This window comes from Pseudorca crassidens, chromosome 6 (genome assembly GCF_039906515.1).
Source record: "Pseudorca crassidens isolate mPseCra1 chromosome 6, mPseCra1.hap1, whole genome shotgun sequence".
Lineage (NCBI taxonomy): Eukaryota > Metazoa > Chordata > Mammalia > Artiodactyla > Delphinidae > Pseudorca > Pseudorca crassidens.
The window spans coordinates 24,626,688-24,647,273 of NC_090301.1; the positions used below are offsets into that span (position 1 = coordinate 24,626,688).

The 20,586-nt window shown below is 34.3% G+C and overlaps 1 protein-coding gene across 1 annotated transcript in view; it reads left to right on the forward strand.

Moving 5' to 3' along the window:
* The window catches only part of ERBB4 (erb-b2 receptor tyrosine kinase 4), a 1,112,967-nt gene that overhangs the window by 183,764 nt on the left and 908,617 nt on the right, over positions 1–20,586 (forward strand). The window lies entirely within an intron of this gene.

Here is a 20,586-nt window from a genome sequence, read left to right on the forward strand (position 1 = left end):
CATGATACTTCCAGAATAATTATCATCAGTTGTGTAGGTCTTAACATTATATGTTACTTTTTTTTTTGTTTTTTATAAATTAAATGCAAAGCACTAAGTACACTTTTTCCTTTGGTATTTATATATCATCTGCATATCAAACTTCTAAAACATGAAATTTGTTATTACTTCCATGAAGAGAGTCAGGCTTTTGGAGAGCTTGCCAAAGCATGTTTCCCAACGCTGTGACGTACAGTGTTAGCACTCAGGCTTATCTGATATGACTCTTTTAGATAAGGCTGTGCCAAACAAGTTCATGTTCCGTCAGCTCCAAAGCCAAGCTAATTCATGTATCAGAAACCACTCGATTATATTTTCATTAATGAGAAGTGCAGATCAAACCAAACCCTGAGTTGTCACAAAGGTGCCTGGAAAAATATTTGTTTTAATGTAAAGAAAAATTGACTTTGGTATACCTAAAATTAATAATTATTTTGTGGTCTCTTAAGTATTTCTTTCCTTCTGCCCTTGATTCATTTCATTATTTCCCAAGTTCATTGGTCTTAAGAATTTCAATTGATAGTGTCCTTCACATGCTTTAAAGTTGCAACATATATTGTGTGATAGATCCAGAAACCAATAGTTAAGATACTGTAATGGCACAATAGCAGAGGTTCATACAAAGTGCTATAAAATAAACTTCTACAGAGCATAACTTGACCACTTGTTTCCATGTGATGTTTGTTTGTGTTTTGTACCATTTTTTCAGGAGGGGTTTAGGTAAACGTTCATTTAAGTATATGTTTTAGTGCTTGGTATGAATCAAGACAGAAAAATTTATAATAAATCAAATTGAAAGTTTAATTACACTAGGTTTTATTAAAAAAAACATGAAGTCTGGACATTATGTATTTGATTTAAGAAAACATATTTTTTACTTCACGTTCTATGTCACTTTGTGACTTTTTGTAGGGAGAGTCATTGAGGAAATATAAAAATAGATATCAGATAATTAGGAAATGTAGATTCAGTAGATCTGTTAAATGTTCTGCTGGTACAGGGTGACAACATAAATGTTGATATGCACCTGACAAAAATAGTGCTCTGGTATTCTTGGCTGTGAGCTTATTTTATCTGCTGTGACAAAGAACTGACTATCTCTAGCTCTGAGAGTGTGTTTCTAAAATGGAAGTTAAATTGTCTAGACAATTAATATTAGAGAAAATTTCACTTATCAGCTTAACTAAACTCTTTAATACATGGACTTCTGAAAGAACACACATTTTAAATGCAAATGCAATCTTGAATTTTCTAACGGGTTGAGTAGTGGAAAATATACATTGTTCTGTTTCTGTATCTTTTTCAGAGGGTTAAAATAAAATTTCCTTCCTCTGCTTTCCAGTTATATTGCCCTCAGAACTGAACAACTGTTTTTCTTAAATCCAAGTTTACTAAGTTGATTGAGATACATTATCACTGTCCAAATAGTGACTTTAAAATTTACATTTAAATTTAAATATAAAAACTTTTATGACTTTAAAAAAATCAAGTTTTAGGATGAAAACACTTATTTTACCTAATTTCTTAATTCTCCTTATGGGATTGTTTTAGTTTATAGCTTCAAATTTAGCTGGTGGTATATAATAACTGTAATGTAGTTATTTACTCAGGAATATATGTATTTATCTCATGTCACCCAGTAACTATCAAAAACTTATTTTCTAAGAGAAATGATATTTATAACATTAGCTAAAGTCAGCTCATGGGCAGCTCATCTATTCCTCTATGCTTTGCCCAAATTATCCACATTACCAGAGAACTATGTATCTGAGTTATATTTTGTCAGCTACCCATAGCTTAGCTCTTATAAAGTCCTGTTTACTTAGTTTATATTGGGAAAAAAACCCTATGAAATGTATAAATATGTTGTTAGGGGATTATTGAAGATATAGATAATTACATTAAATAGTCTTTTTACATGGACTCTATAGGAGCACCTCTTTTGGGTGTTAGTATCAAGATTCATTATGTTTCATTCTGAGTAATTTTTGTCTAATGCAGTGTTTTCTAAACTGTATTCTATAAATCACTAATATGTCAGAAGATGTCTGTAAAAAGATCTGAAAAATCTATGGTTCGGACTCAAATATATTCGGGAAAATGGGTTTACCTTCTCGCCTCTTGAACATTTACAGTGAACATTAGCATTTTAAAATGCACTGGGCAGTTCTTCAGTGGAGCAACTTCTTTAGTTAAGAGAACATTTTGCAGATACAGTTGACCCTTGAACAACCGAGTTTGAACTGTGCAGGTCCACTTACGTCTGGATTTTTTTCGGTAGTAAATTCTACAATTCTACACCCTCTGAGATGGGTCGAATCCACTGATACAGAGCCATGGATTCAGAGGAACCACATATTTGGAGGGCCAGCTCTAAATTATACTCAGATTTTCAACTGGGAGGAGGGTGGGTGCCCCTAACTCCCCACATTGTTTGAGACTCCAATGTACATTTTTCTATTTTAATTACCCTTTCTCTAAAACACATATTAACATCCTGGGGACTCAAGTAATATAGTTTGGAGAATACTAATCCAAAGAGTCCTGTGAATTACATAATTGATGGATTTTCCCCCGTTGCAGTAGCTGGTAGAAAAACAGTTTGGTGAAAATAAATATGCCACTATTATGTTATCTAGCTATCCTATTCTTATAAATCAGAGAAACTCTCACATAGGTCTTAGCAGGAGGTATGTTTGATAATGTTCATTGAAGCATTGTTTGTGGTAGTGAGGAGCTAGGGGCAGCCAACGTGATCATCACAGTAGTGTATATCACTGTTACGTGATATATGCACAATAATGCAGTGTATCATGTAACCGTCAGATGTAATAAGGAGGAGTTACATAAAGCAACATAAATGGATCTCAAAAACATAATCAGAATGAGAGTGTACCATGAACTCTGCAAGAGTTCATGTAGAGTGTATGCTACCCTAATTAGGACTTCTTTATATGCAATATTATGCTAGCCTCCTTCCTTCTGTCTCTTTATATCTACCTAAATAGTTTTTCAATTGCATAAAATTTTGCTCCTGCTTTAATGGCTTTCTTTCTTCCTTTCTATAATTTAGGGATGTTTGTAGGTCTCCTTGGTAAAGCCTAGATATAAATAAACAAAATAAACTTTATTCTAAATCAGTAATTACTTATCTTGTTAAGTACTGGTGACATTCAATTCTTTTCTTGTTCTTCTATCCTTTTACCTGGGGGTAAGAGAGAGAGGAAGCAGGATATTTGCATATGTATGTGACAATTCTGAGCTTTGACAATAATCTCCACTTGCCAAGATAATCTAGTTTTATTAGTATCTTTATGTATTTCATCTGTTTATGGAGTATGGATGAGAAGATAAGCAGAAAAAATTGGGTCAAAAAAAAGAACTATTGTATTCTCTGGAACCCTTTCTTGTGAGGAGGACACTGTTCATTATTTTGTAACAATAAAAATTAGGAATGTAACATTTGAAATGAGGGATGAGGATAGTATATAAAATCTACAATGGTTATAAATAACTTTGAAAATGATATTCAGTGTTACAGGTCAGCCTAAAATATAACCGTAGTAATAGTTTTGAATCATACTTATAGTAACTTGGTTCCAGTCTCAAGAGAAAAGTTTACTACTTATCTGCCATGCAGGTAGGACAGGTAAGAACTGTTAAACACGAGGAGTAGCTACAAAAAAAGTGAAGTGGAGGCAATTGCAAGGAGTCCTAAGCCTGAAAAGTCCTGCTAATTGTATAGTACGCAGTTTATTTCCTTTTCTTCCAATGCATCAGGCAATGGACACCACAATTTATTTGAACTCTTAAAAGTCCTATTTTCATGTTATGTAATAATGCAGTTAAGGTTGATGGCATCATTTAATTTACTGTCCCATGATCAATTAGGGGCAGTATAGTACAGTGGCTAAGAGCGCTGGCTCTGGAATTAGAAAAATCTGGGAAAGAATCTGATCTTGACAAATGGTTGTGGGATTTGGTGCATATATTTAAACTCTGCGACTGCTTCTCATCTGTAGAATGGGATAATGGTAGAAGTCTCGTAGGGTTGTTGCAAAAATGAAATTAAATAATACTCATAGGGCTTCCCTGGTGGCGCCGTGGTTGAGAGTCCGCCTGCCGATGCAGGGGACACGGGTTCGTGCCCCGGTCTGGGAAGATCCCACATGCCGCGGAGCGGCTTGTCCCGTGAGCCATGGCTGCTAAGCCTGCGCCTCCGGAGCCTGTGCTCCGCAACGGGAGAGGCCACAACAGTGAGAGGCCGGCGTACCGCAAAAAAAAAAAAAAATAATAATAATAATAATAATACTTATTAAAGTAGTCAATAGGCTGACTAGCATATAGTGAGGAGTCAAATTTAGCTATGTGATTATTATTACTATTCCTCATTGAAGTTATAAGTTGTTTTATTATCTTTACCTCACGTTTCTCAGCTGAGAGCAGTTATGCCCCCAGGGGATATTTGACAATGTTTGGAGACATTTTTTGTTGTCACCATTTGGGGTATTTGGAGGGGAGTGAAGGAGCGGGTGGGGCGGGTCTATTGGCATCTAGTGGATAGAAGCCAGGGAGGCTGCTAAATACTCTGTGGTGCACAGGACAGCTCCACTGACAAAGGATTATCCAGCACCAGCGTGTCAGCAGTAGAGAGGCTGAGAAACTTGCTTTAAATATTTATTTTTGAGCACTAAGCTCAGACATATTAATTCCTTTGTATTTCTTTAGTGTCTACTGGTGTGTAATGCCTTCTTCTGTGTTACAGTCAAATTGGTAGTCCCATCTATATAACCACAATTTCTTTCTTTCTTTCTTAAGTTTTTCCCACTACTGGCACGTACTATGAAAGGGTTTTAATTTTATTTTTTATTCCTTGGAAAACAGAATATCAAGGCTTTGGTTTTAGGATAAAGCAATTATATAAAAATGAAAAATAATTTTGATTAGAATTATTTTATTCTTTATACATCATTTATTGTAAGAAATGAGTTCTCAAGAACTCATTTTTTATTCCTTGGAAAACAGAATATCAAGGCTTTGGTTTTAGGATAAAGCAATTATATAAAAATGAAAAATAATTTTGATTAGAATTATTTTATTCTTTATACATCATTTATTGTAAGAAATGAGTTCTCAAGAATGGCTGTACATAACATAAACAGTAGTATAAATATTTGGCAAATGTAAACATAGGTAGAAATATAAAATATGGCTTAAGCATGAAAAATTAATACATAAAATTAAGTTTAAATAACCTAGTCTGACTTGTGAAATGTATGCATCTCTTTGCAGAATCAAGAATGGTACTTTTTCAGTGTTTATGTGACAAGAAATAGATCTAATTTATTAAAGCTTTGATAGTAACTATGCATAATACTAATGTTATGGGTTGTTTTGCAATGCATTTTGTTGAACTTATGTGCTTAGAATGAGATGACAGGGATTGCTTTCTCTAGGTCCTTTACTTATAAAAGTCAGAAATGTATGCTTTTTTGGCCTTCTTTCAAATTCAGAAAAAGCCTATTACAAATTTCTGTTCTATTCAATGCATTTAGAATTTTATGTGGTAGTACATAGTGATTTATAGCATTGTTCTACTATAACAAGGAAATCATGTGTTATTCCTATTACTTTAGGATCAAAATGAACAGACATAATTTAATTTCATCTGAATACTCTGGAGTGTGACAGAATGACAAGTATAGATAAAGCAATAGATAGTTTTTACTTCTCTCTCTCAGCATTGACTTTATTTCTACATGATACATGCTTACTGGAAGTGTGTGGTAGGAATCACTTGAGACTTAGAGTCTCATGTAGAAAAGTATTAAAGTCACAAGAGTACTATTAGTGGTTCAGTGTCAGCCTGGGTTTGAGCTGTAGATCAGGGGAATATTGAATGATGTTCCAAAGACACATGAAATTATTGAACATGTTCATGGGTGACCTGGCTGATGAAATGAAAAATATAATCTATAAAATCATTAAGATCATAATTTCAGGTTGGTACTGTGGGGTTTATTGTTGATCATTTGAATTGAGAGTTACTTGACAAGTAGAAAAAATAGAAATTCATGGGTTAAAGATTAATGGAATAATTCCACTAGTTATAAATAAAAGAGAGCCCGTAAATAGATGATGTAAAAGCTTGGGCCTTCTTTGTTCATAAATTTGAAGCTAAATATGAATAAGAAGAGTAGTATTTTGAAAATATGTTTATAAAACTCCAGTGTTGTATAATGGGAAGTCATTGTTTAGGAACTAGAATATAATCTATTCATAACTCATAAAAGAGATTGGAAGTTTAATGATCTTGTAAAAAATGGCACATACTGCTTATTAAAGTAGTATCTGGGACCATCAGGCAGGAGTAAGTACTGTTGGGGCATTAATTTCCCCTTCATAATTGAAAACACAGAGATATGGCTTTGTTTTCATGAATGTGAGGCTAAAGATTCAAGACCTTCAGCGTCTTTGTCTTGCTTTTTATTAAGTTAATATGACTCATGATTCTTATTACTAAAATAAGCAGTCATTTAAAAAATTTTAATAACTCTCACAGAATAATCAGGACAAAAACCAATAAAAACAATAGGTTTCAGACTTTTGTTAGATGCAGGATCCTTTCTCAAGAGTACACTTGGATATTCAACTGATAAAAAGGAAGGCATTGTAATTGACGAATGACAGGTGCCCTTCCCAAACTTCAGGCATCTCTTCGACTCAAAAACCTGTCCATTTAAAATACTCAAAATTTGTACCCTTTCTGATATTCAAAAAAGCAAACTGTCCTGGAAAGCAAACTTCCAGCTGTTAGAATGTTACGCAAATTTATAACATGAAATGTTCATTTATAATATGCTATATGCAAAGTTGAGTCAGTATACAGAGAGTTTAAAGAAAAAAAAATTTAAAAAAAATTATAATGTGAAAATAATTTTAAAAAATGATCATAGCAGCTAATGCTTATTAATTTCCTAGTGCAATGTCTATGTGGCAGCCATGAAAATTTCCTTTTCAGGTCTCGAACCTTGGTTACTCCTGACTACTAAAATGCTGAAGCTACACTTTCCATGATAGCTCCCAGCAAATGACTAAGCATGACATGGCTACTAATCCAAGCATTCTTGAGAGACATGGGACTCTTGTTTCATGCAGCTTTGGCTTCAGGACTCACCATTGGCTTTGTGAAACTTTTTTAGAACTGCACAGCAGTTTAAGACTTCCACCCAATTACCCTTCCTTCCCTCTCTTCCCTCTACTACAAATTTAGACTGCATTATGGTCTCCTGCACTGTGTATTTTCCCTCATAGGCATTTACCCTGATGAATCTCTTATATGTCTACTATAGTCTCGGCATCTGCTTCTAACAGGACTCAGAGTAACAGTCTAGTATGTAGTAAGTGTTCAGTATCATTATTATTTTCTAAAGTAACACCCCAAAATAAGCGCTACTGTTATCTCAATTTTACATGAAAATGTGTTTGTACTGATTTTTGCAGGTCATCTTTCCACACTGGCCAAGTTCTACATCTGTGGAGGCACTTGTTAGTCCTATCCTTTCTATACTGGTTTAATGTAGAAAGACCCTTTTTCTTCTTTCAGTTTTCGTCCATCAATTTCACAAGGTTCTGAATCTCTATACTTTTCCAAAGTTCATGTTTCAAATTTTGTATTACAGTTTTATTCAGGTAGCTCTAGTTATCCCTGCTTTAATTTTAAGCAAATACATACCAATGCTGAATCACAAATAGATCTATTCTACTTTAACGTACTTTCTAAAACATGCCTGCAACTGCTGCCAAGTTACCCAAGGAGTGGACTTTCTTTGTGTGGCTATTCCTACTCTTTCTTTGTGCACAAGCTCTGAGTTTTTGCGGTGCTATTGGAGCTATGTGGGACAGGAATGCATTGTACGGACCACCTTCAAATTTGACAGGAAGGAAAGAATTTCAGCTTAAACTCTGTAGATTCTCTGGCAGAGCCGAAGTCATTTACCCTGTCAGATATTAATCTTCCCATTCCTGGTTTCACAATCTCTTCATCGTCTCCCAATAACAATCCCTCTGGGAAGTAGAATACTCTGGTTTTACTGATTAACTTTCTCAGGACTCTCCAATCAATCTACTTTAGTTTTCTATGCATTCAATGTATTATCTCTAAAAAGTAAAGTCTTGATTATTATATAGTAATTCTATAATTGTTCTTCATAGAAGATTCATAGCACTTTCTAGATTATCCATTTCCTACTGGTTTCCTTGCCCCATAGCTCCCTGATAGTTCTTTGAAACTCAAGGTCAAGTCATAGACCAACCTGATGAGAATGAGGATAGCCTTTGACCAGTTTGATTTCTCTATTTATTCATGCTCTCCTGCAATATAATTTGAGGTAGCTAAAGTCTAAATAAATGCTTTATTTTTACTATTTTTATGGGGCATATATTGGGTCTTCCTGGTTTAAAAAAATACTTCATAACACTTGTTAAAGGCAGTAAAGAATATTTTATTTCAGAGGGAAGTACTACTGCAATGGGGGATAGAGATCAGACTCAACTCTGAATAGAACAAAGACAAATGGAGATTTATAACCAAAGAGCAGAGTGGGGGTTAATGAATGGAAAATTGCTAAGAGAAAACATCAAGGCTGGGGCCATTCTTGTTAGATCTACTAAACAGGATTCTTGCTGAAGGCAGTCCAGAATGTTAAGATATTGAAAGTGGGAGATGAAGAATTTGATCAGATATCCTGGGTATCAGATTCCAAGGGTGAGGGAACCTTTGCTAAACGGAATCAGATACCAAGGGTGAGGGAACCTTTGCTAAACGAAATCAATTTCTTGATGAAACTGGATGAAGCTGGCCAAGGACAGGTTGGGGCCTAGAGAAGGGGGCTCTGAGGAGCATGATTCAAGTGTGGAAAGAGTTTCTTTGTCATTTAATCAAATAGGGGTAGTCTGCGCCTATTTAATATGAGATGCCTCTTACTATTGAACAACCAAGAGCTATCAGAATCAATGAAGAAAGCATATGCTGAAGAACAACAAAAGAAGTGAAATTTGACTGTGAAACTGTAACCTAATCTTCTTTTAAATAGTAAGAAAAGTAAAGGGCAGCTAAAAAACTGAAAATTTGAAAATACCTTATGGGTTATATATATGCAAATAATGCAACTTATCAAAAAAATTAAGAAATTTCTGGAATACTTTCAAAATTGTTACTTTCTAACAATTTTAGATGGCTAAAAGAACCTTGTTTAAAGTCAGTTTCTCTTCTTAAACAATACTTAGTATAGTCCCCTAAGACAACAAAAAAATACCTGCTATAGTAATTTTCTATTTTTGTATAATATTAAATATTTTTGCATTCTCATTTCAGAGTTCTGTAGCAAATATCAGTTTTTACTTTATTTAAAAAATCCAAATGTTTCTGTTTCATATTTCTCTCATCAACTGCTTGTTGTTTGTGGGAAAAACAATTTTTAAAGATTCATAATGAAATTAAATACTTCATTAAGTAACACATTTGGAAACATAGTAGTGAGGAAGTGATTTGCTCCTAAATGAAGCAAAGAGCTCTCTCTATATTTTTAAGACCTTGATAAATCTTGTAAGTTAAATCAACTGTGATTATCTGAGAATATTAACTGAGATAGAGTATGTAAGGTAAATGTTCACCTAGAAAAATTCTAGTAGCATCTAATAGACAAAAAAAATGTATATTAAAATAATTGTATTTAACTACAGAAGAAGGAAGTGACTGAAAATATCTTGAGGCCAGAGAATAGTAGAATATAAATTTGAATCAAGAACCTAAAAGTGGTGATGCATCTCAGTGATCTGAAAGCACCAATGGAAATATTACTCAGCCATAAAAAGAAACAAAATTGAGTTATTTGTAGTGAGGTGGGTGGATGGACTTAGAGTCTGTTATCTCTAAGTCCATCACTTGGAGTGAAGTAAGTCAGAAAGAGAAAAACAAATACCATATGCTAACGCATATATATGGAATATGAGCCTAGTTGCAGGGCAGGAATAAGGATGTAGACATAGAGAATGGACCTGATGACGAGATGGGAGGGCGAAGCTGGGGCAAAATGAGAGTAGCATTGACATACACTACCGAATGTAAAATAGTTGGCTGGTGGGAAGCAGCAGCATAGCACAGGGAGATCGGCTTTGTGCTTTGCGATGACCTAGAGGGGTGGGATAGGGAGGATGGGAAGGAGGCTCAAGAGGGAGGGGATATGGGGACATGTGTATGCATATGGCTGATTCATTTTGGTGTACAACAGAAACTAACACAGTATTGTGAAGCAATTATACTCAAGAGCTATTAATAAATAAATAAATAAAAGCACCATATTTCTCTTCTCATTTCTAGTAGGACCTCATTTATCATATTTTGTGTGTTTGAGCACAATTTAAACACACTTTTTAAAATTCATATCACCACTAAGTTATGGGAATTTTAGCTATTTTGACACTAATAATTTTCTCTTTTTCTCTGGGAATTATAGAATAAGAGTTTTTTACACTGAGAAAAATTCTATTTTTTACTATAGAATTATAGTACAGTATATCCTCTCTCAAAATCTAAAACAAGCAGATTTTTTATATGATTTCTTTTTTTTTAAACAAAAAACATCAAAAATGAGCACAAAACCTCTGAGGTTTTTAGAAGTTTGCTATTTCCTCAAGTGAAAATAAATTAGGAAATCTTTCCCACAGTTTAGCTGCATTAAAAAAAAAAAAAACTGAATTCCTTCAGTGAAAGCAATAGAAGGAAAATCTTCTGACCTTGACCACATGTATAATTATCTTGCAAATGAAGTGGAGCAGTGTGTGACTTTTTTAATGAGACAAAATTTGCATCAAGTTGTAATCTGACTGCTGGTGTACACCACTTGAACCTGACCCTAGGGTTAAACCAGTTCTAGTTAATTTATAAAAATAACACATACCTGTAAGGTTAGCCTGGAGTATATGATTTACTAATACTACACTACATTTTAAAACTTTCAACTTAGTTTGTTGCTTTCTTTTAATCTAATGCACTAGAAACAATTTTAAAGGTGGTATTTTCATCTTAATTGTCTTTAAAAATTCCAATTTAATATAATAGGCAGAAGGATGAAGTAAGCTTTAGAATATATGTCTGTTTTCCTTAATGCTCTATATAATTAATCTCGTTATATTGCATGAATTGTCCTCAGTTTCTCCATATGAACATGGAACATCCATTTAAGTGTACTTTGATCCTGTTAAAATTGAAAAGGGTTATTTTTCTGAATGTTCTTCCATGATTAACTAGATAAATCAATACTTAGAGGAGAGGGACATGAGTCAGTGTTGATACAATGCCTAAACAAAGGCCCAGTTTCTTGAGTTTATACCTGTCAATGAGTTGTGTGGGTATGTGTAGAAAAGTATTACATAAAGAGTTCCCTGATTTAGGATTCAAGTTCAGTATGATGTAGTCTGCTCAGGACGGTTCCAGTTTATTCCAGTTATCCTGGCATAATTATTAATTGTGCTCCCTATTTCTCTCAAAAGTGTCTGGTCTGGAAGATAAACTGTAATCCCTAGAGAAGACATATGAGTTAAGGTCCTTAAGTCCAAGAAGGAATGGTGAAACCAGAGATATTGTCAAAACAGTGACAAATGGGCTAATTGTGGATCAGGAGTATATTTGAAAACAGAACCTTTGGAAAGTGTAAAAGTTTCAATAATGAACAATATCAGGCCTTTAGTAGCAAGTGTGGATTGATGTTGGAACTTTGGTCAGGATTGCTCCTAGGGCAGTATTCCTCAAACTTTTCGATTACACTAGACATGCAAGAGGTATTTGCTAAAATGTGGATTCTCAGGCCTCACTCCAGACCTGTAGAATGAGACTCTCCTGGGGTAGGCATGGAATTAGCATTTTAAATAATCTTCCTGATGACACCTAGTCACACTAAAACATTGTAATAGAGTTGAGAGAGGGGCCAACAGTTTGAAAAAACAGGTGCCATCTACAGTTTTGTAAAGGTGGATTGGTTGAATATAAAATACACACACACTTACTAGAATATGAAAGCTGTCCTCTTTAGTCCTGGGATGATTTTAACAATATTTGCATTATATTTTGTAATATGGGTCATCATGTCCTGAGTATAATAGAAAGGTTATGATAGACCAAGAGCAGAGTTTATTGGTTTGCCATATCCTATTGTATAAGTGTTTTCTTTTGTAAATGATATAAAGGTAAGAATGCCTGGGGGGAAAATGACAACTCAAGTGGAAAAAAGAGTAACCCAAGCTATTTGTAGTTCTTCTGAGAGCACTGGGCCAGGTCTGGCTCTTAAAATATAAATCTTTATACAAATGTATTTGGGGAAAAGAGAATAAATATTCTTACAATGTTTAAGTTATGATATGCTGGATGTTAGGCAGTACATTCCATAGAAACTGGGGGAATTTGTTTCCAAGTCAACAGTGACACTTCATGTACTTTAACCTTGCCACTCAAAATGTGGTCCGCAACCAGCAGTATTGACTTATAAGAAATGCGGAATAACAAGCCTCACCTCAGACCAACTTAATCAGAATCTATATTTTAATAAGATCCTCAGGTCATTCATAGGTGTCTTAAAGTTTGAGAAGCACTGCTCTCCAAGGAGAAGTGTCTGACCTGAAGAAAATTTTGCTTATATTTGTGAAGCCTAACTTCAGTGGAACATGGAAAGTTAGGATGAGTTTACTAGAAAGTTATTATGCAAATAATAGCATTTTATTCCAGTCCTGCTATGATTCAGAATACCGGCAAGAACATCTTTAACAAAAGCAAAAACATCTCACTGGCAGTTCAGGTAGTTCAGAGCAGTGTGGTGCCCTCACAGTAGACTGAAATTTTGTCTGTGATTTTTGGCTCTCAAAGTAAAAAAGAAATATATGTCTGTGTCATAAATGACTTTTTAAGATAGTAAGCAAAATTGCATCATTGACATCAAGTGTCTACAAACCAATATTGGTTGAAAGTGCATTTTGTATCTATGAGCTTTCAAGAGATCTTTGGCAGAGTTTTATTCTGGAAGAAAAATATATAACTCACAAAAGAAAAGGTGAAATAAAAAATCAAGATAGATTCCGTTAACTCTGAAGGGAAATGGTACATTTATAAGTTTGTCTTCCATCTATAATAGCCTCCTGATATCTAAATGAAAAGAAGGCAGAAATATTATATAAATATTGTAAATTAGAAATCTAGTCAAGTCCTCAATTAAAGGGAAACTGTTGGAAAAGAGGTCACAGATACGCCAAAATCACAGTGAACACAAACTAAGCAAAACATCAAAAAACAGTGATTTACTATAAACTTTTTTTTTCAAAATTATGTTCATTATTTCAGCAGTTTAGAACAGCATTTCTCAAAGAGTATTCTCTAGAACATCAGTGCTTCCCTATGCTTTGGCAGCTTCCCAAATGCCTGCTTATGAAGGAATTCTTCTGAGCATTCTGTTTGAGAAACACTGCATGCTTTACTCACTTTTCATTGAAAAAAATGTTTATGGAGTAAGTTAGAACCTTTTGTATGTTAGGCATTGCATATAAAAAGCTATGAATAGACTTGAGGTAAGGACATCCGTTTAATTTTACTCAATCTGGGGGTTTTCAAAACGTTTGCTCTCCTTTCCACCATTGGATCTCATGTTGTTACCATTCTTCGTGTTTCAAATCTCTGGCTTACCTGTGCCATGATTAATCCTAATCCACAAAAGTCTGAAGGCTCTAATTACTTTGCCTCCTGTGTAACTTTAAGTAATCTTTGCTTGTTTATCCCATATTAATCCCTTAAATGGTATTCCTTATGACTGCTATTGATGAAATCAAACCAGAATTCATCTTATCCTGGGTATCGTAAAAAGATTTTTCTTTCCTTCATTTATTTCTCCTTCACTCTTCTTGAGGAACTTGATGCCAAAAAATACCTTCATTTTCTTTTTCAAATTACAAACCATTGGCTTCCTGATTCCACATTGTATTGGAAGTTATATAACACATTTTCTTTGCTCCAGATATTCCAGACTTCAGACTTATGTTGAATTGTAGGCATAATGCTTTTTTCCTTCAAGTGTAGCAGTCAACACATATGGTATCTAAAGTTGACTAATAAATTCCAAACAATAGGCATCTTTGTGTATGTGGATGTTTTTGCTGATTTTTAACAATTTTACTATTTTTTATATTTTATAAATTATTTTTACAGTGATGAATCAGAAAACTTCAAATCCACTTGTCATAACATATCAAGATAATTATTATGGGTTAGAAAAGTATGTTTCACTGATGTACTTATGCCTCCATTTGTGTTTAACCCACATACTACTTGCATAAGTAAAATTAGTAATTGTAATCTGTTCCAAAATGTGTTACACTGACCCTTGAACAATGAAGGGGATGGGGCATCAGAGTCAAAAATCAGAGTATAATTTAGAGTTGGCCCTCTGTATTTACGCTTCCTCCGTATCCATGGTTCCACATTCACAAATTCAACCAAGTGTAGATGGTGTAGTACCGTAGTATTTACTATTAAGAAGAAATCTGTGTATAAGTGGCCCATTCAGTTCAAACCCATGTTGTTCAAGGGTCAACTGTATTTATAAAAGCCTATCAATTTTATATTGTGAAAAATATAATCATCTATTATATAATATGGGTTTTAACTTACTCCATGTCTTATTTTGAAGCCTTTTGAATAGGTATTATAGTTCCTCTTTATCCAATTTAGAACTTTTACAATTTAGACATAACATTCTACTCCATTGATAGTAATTGATACTTTAAAAAGGATACAGAGGCAAAGGTACCACTATAGGACAATATTTAGATTCTATTTCTTACTGAATGGCTTTCTTTCAGGATTCAGACATGTAATGGTAAAACTGGTAAGCAATAATTTAAATTAAAACAAAGTATTTTCCTTAGTATATTATTGCATAAGAACTTATCCAAACATAAACCTTCATAAAGTAATCTATTTTTACTTGCTTGATTATGAAATATGAGCACTGAAATTAATGATGTTCCCCAGATGTATTTATATTACTCCCTTGGAATTTATGTTTTTCCAGCCAATAGAGAATGTTGTCATGAATTGAAATAGTCACTTAAATTTCTGTATTTGAATCATGTTTAAATAATCTAAATTTATTGGTATCAGATTTGTAATAAATTAAGTATGAATCTTGAGAGATACCTTGTTCTATTTATCCATTCATTCAGGTAACGTTTATTGAATGTGTACCATATTCCATGCATTGAGTGAGACTGAGACATATACACAAGGCACAGCTTGAGTCAGTCATGGAAACAAATAATTATAACGCAAAATGACAAGTGCTAAAATACTTATATTAACTACTACTAGCCATTGCTAAATTACCAATAAGTTCGTTTTAACTAATAATGCCTTGGTGCTACAGGAATAGAAATAATGAGATTTATTTTTTTATTGTTCATTCGTTTATTCACTTATTCAACAAATAATTATTGAGCACCTACTTTGTGCCAGGCTCTGTCCTTTCTGTGACGATATGTCAGTGAACAAAATTTCAAATATGCCTTCTGCCCTGGGGATTACATTGTAGGGGTATGAAGAAAAATTTCCAGTAAGTATCCTGGGTATTGAAAGATAAGTAGTCATTCAGTAGATAGAGCAAAATATGAAGAAAAGAGAGAGAAAGAGAGAATTAGGAGTGGTAAATAATACATAGAATTGGATTCTAGCTAACTTTATCATAAATTTATTGAGAGAATTTGGAAAAGTTAAATCATCCACGAATCTTTTCATACATGTGCAGTTCTGCAGGTACCCATATTTTGAGGTTTTTAAAAAGTTATGGATGGAAGAGGGTATAATTTTAAGTGAGTATAATATTAAACTATTTAAGGAGAACAAACCAGTGGTTATGGGTTGGGGGGGATGGGCAAAATAGGGGAAGGAGATTAAGAAGTACAAACTTCTAGTTATAAAACAAGTCATGGGGATGTAATGTGCAGCATAGGGAATATAGTAAATAATATTGTAATAACTTTGTATGGTGACAGATGGTAACGAGACTTATCGTAGTGATCATTTCATAATGTTTATTTTTTTAACATCTTTATTGGAGTATAATTGCTTTACAATAGTGTGTTAGTTTCTGCTTTACAACAAAATGAATCAGTTATATATATACAATAATGTTTAAATATATCAGATTACTGTGTTGTGCATCTGAAAATAATATGTCAGTTTTACTTCAAAAAATAAATAATTTAAAAAATAATAAACAAAAAGGAAGCATATCCCCTGAAATAAGCCTCCAATCTAGTGTGCTTCTTATTTTAATAGACATGGCAGTACCACTATCTGGGTAGGAATAGTCCCTTTGGAGCAGTTATTGTAATGGGTTTATGTAATATGTCCCTTAACTGACTTAGTCAAGGATAGTTTCTTGTTAGGAATAAAGATGATGAACCCAGGACCAGTGGTTCCAAAGCTCTGGTCCACAAACAAACTGCATTAAAATGACTGAAGGGGTTAAAAACAACAGCAAAAACAACTACCCATTTGCCATCCCCTAAAACTGGAATTCTGACTAAATAGATGTATGGGTGGGCCTCAGAAGCAATATATATTTTTAAAGCTACCCAGATTATGTTATTGTATGGACGAATGTTGGAACTATTACTGAAGATTTGTTATGACCACCCAGATTCAGAAATTTCAGACTGAATAAGAAATGAATAAGATCATTTACTGGTACTCCAAAAATCTAGCAATTAGAATGCATTTTAACCAGATTTTCCCAGGTTATAGCCTGGTGTATGGTAGGCACTAAATTATTTGTTGAATGAATGAGCAAACTTTGAGTATACTTTACTATGATGTACTAAATTTAAGTGTGTGTGTAAGTATATACATGCGTAGTCTGTATTTTAATCACCTAACAGGAATCGTCTCTGGGGATTGTTAGAATTTCTTTATCTAAGGAAATAGATAAAGATCATTGATAAAGATCATGATCTCATGCTGATCAGTATCCTATTCTATATCCATTTCTTTCTAGACTTATGTCCTCCTCTTCTTTAGTTGTAGAATCCCTGAGAAGGAAAAAAAAATCACCACCTGCCTTTCAATGGTTTACATAGCTCCAGAGATTTTTAGCAGGGAGAATTCAAATTTCCTTTTGGACCTTATCACAAAGAAACCCAAATAGACATTCTTATCATTCACCCATTTTTTAAACTTTAAATTGTTCCCCTAAGTGTCAAGATCAAAAAGATCACCAGTCTTTGGAACTGAGGAGACCATTTGTATTCCAACCCAGAGAAAAATTGAACTCCTTTCATCTTTCTCTGTGTGGATCACAGGAATAATGCCAGAAATCTTAGAAAGGGTCTAAGAATAATAAAATAATAATGAAGGCATTAATTATATTAACTAATTATAGAGTTAAAAAATAAGACAGATAAGATAAATTTAGAATAAGCTGTATTTGGTTGGAAAGAGCAAAGGCAGAGTGGTGGCATGATTTTTGCCTTCAGGCGTAGAGAGGCATACTTTCAGAACAATTTAAATAGTCTCTTCTAAAGAAACAAATTTATGCTTACATTTATTAGTTAATTTGTCTTGAAAATGCCTTAGGTAGTTTAAAACTAATTATATATGGATGACCTGAGGCAATAGGATGCATGATCGGGTGGGTCTTCTGCAGCTGTTCTTTAACACAATATAGACTCATTTGTGCTTAAGTATTGCACTGGTGTTTGTCATTGAGTTTAAGACTGTTATTAGTCAAATAAATGCTTCTTTAGCACTAACTGTAGATAAGTCACTATGCAAAAAGGGCAAAAAACACATGAAACATTAATTCCTGTCTTCGAGAAAGTTTATAAATAACAAAAGGAGAGTTGTATTCAAAAATGTATATTTCTCAGAGAGGGTTAAGATCTCACCAGTGGTACACACTACTTTGATTTAGTTTAATAAAATTATCTCTAACCACAATGTATAATGGATAGAAGCTCTAGATTGGCATCTGTTATTTACTTTAAAATATTACAATTTTTCCATCTCTCTGGGTGACACTTTTGTAATCTAAAAAATAAAGGAGTGAGGAATAGGTTTTCTCTAAGTTGCTTTCTTACTTTAATAGTTTGTCCTGTAGCATGTTCATGTTAGTGTGTGTACAGTCTTGGTTTGCAAGATTCCCTTAACTGGAGGATGTCAGCGTTGAGAAATTCTAGGTTCAGCCCACATATGAACTAGTTGTGTGACTGTGGTTGAGTCAATGAAAAGTTGAACCAGTTGCTATACAAGGTCATTTCTAGTTTTAAATAGTCTCATAGGTTAAAGGGATGGAAAGCCTAGATCATTAGCAAAACATACAAGAAGACACATATAGGATCCTGCAAAACTAGGGGTACAAAGATTCTCACCCTTTCTCTACTAGGTAGAGAAGAATACACACACCTACGCACACATTCCTGTGCGTATGTCTGCCATTAGTTATGGCTATAGATGGCTCATAACCAGAGGCAGCTTATGTGATTAGGTATAAATATGTACATCATTCCCCCCACATTCATTTTCTAATCATAGGGGTTTTCATCAAATCAGGAGGAAAAAAGGAAGAGAGAGAGGGGCAAGATGGAAGCTTGAAGCCTAACTACCTTTCCATCCCTCCTTTCTCCAAACACTATCCACTGCATCATTTCCTTGGAATATGGGGCACTTGATCCTCAGTTTTGACACCATCCCAGCTCAGTGTCAGGGACTAAGTCCCAACCCATTCTTCAGGAGAAAGCCCCAAACCACTTGCTCCTTGGAGCAACCACTCACAGAGACAGGAAACCTACTGATACAGTGGGGGAAAAACAAACAAACAAACATTTACTCTGGCTTAAGATCATTCCACATTCAAATATTGTGTCTACCCCTTTCTAGCTGTTGACCCCATGCGAGTTGCTAAACCTTCCCAAGCTTATGTTTCCTCATGTGAAAAAAATGAAACTGGTAACTGTGTTTAAGATTGCTTTGAGATGGTAGATAACTTTAATACTTCATTAGGTACTCTCTCACTACCTAATGATAGATAGATACTATCTCCTAGATAGTAGTTGCTTTTATTATATATCTAAAATTATATATTTGCACGGAAAATCAAATGCATAGACTCATTTATTGTTAAGGGCATATTTATGAATACACATGTATATCCATGGTCCTACCCATTAGGGTAATCACATTTGTTATATAAAAATTTACCCAGTAGTTACTCTTCTAGCTCCTAAGAGTATTTGCTCTTCAAGGAGGATCCTTTAGAGACCATCTAATCTAGTGACTTTCAAATTTTATGTTTTAGAGATAGGATTCCATGATAGTTATTTAAAAAAAAAAAAAAAAAAAAAACTGGTATAGGGGTTAGCGGCAGAGGAGCTGGTGATTAGGGGAGGTTGAGTGGGTTGGTCTCCAGATGACCTCACCCACTTTTCAACCAGAATAACTCCAGTCATGTATGTTTAGCTTTAATGTATTTTTTCTGGAAGTGCTTTTTATTGTTTAAGTCACACCTCCATCACCAAAAGCAACAACAACAACAAAAAAAAACCACATAGATTCAGTCCAGCCCCTCATTGTCATACGAGGACTGAACCCAGCAGGCCTTAAGTGACTTGTGGAAGGTAACATAATGGTTGTTAATGGCCAAACCAGAGATTAAAACCGCTTTTTCTTCCCTTTGTTTAATTGTTTGGTTTATTTTTTCCTCCCTTTCTCTTCATTTCCTTCACCTAACTCACTTTTTTGAAAAGTTTCTGGGTTGGAATTTCAGAGGTTGATGTATAGGAAACTGAAGGGGTTTTAAATTAAACCTGTTTTTAGTATATGTTTCTGTCATATGCTCTAAAATGTTTACTAAAACATAGGATAAATGTAATGCATTTGTGACTGTAATTTAAAAATTGGTTATTTTGGGGGCTTCCCTGGTGGCGCAGTGGTTGAGAGTCCGCCTGCCGATGCAGGGGACACGGGTTCGTGCCCCGGTCCGGGAAGATCCCACATGCCGCAGAGCGGCTGGGCCCGTGAGCCATGGCCACTGAGCCTGCACGTCCGGAGCGTGTGCTCCTCAACGGGAGAGGCCCCAACAGTGAGAGGCCCGCATACCAAAAAAAAAAAAAAAAAAAAAGGTTATTTTGGGCAAAAGTCATCAAATGTCATATTCCATCTAGGAAATGCATGAATAAAAATGGCCATAGTCAGCATTAAATATTTTTTATAAGGAGACAGTTTACAGCTGTATTCAGCTACTGTATTAGAATCTCAAACTAAAAGGAAATTAAACTAATTTTTTATGTAAACAAATTGTTTTCATAAGGAAGCACAAGGGAAATTAAGTGTATAATCATGCCTGAAAGTCAGGATTTTTCCAGGAAGCAAGTTTCTTGTGTGAATTTCTTGAGGTATTTGGGAATATCACCATGAACCCTCCAAATTCCTTCTAATTTACGTATCATGATGTG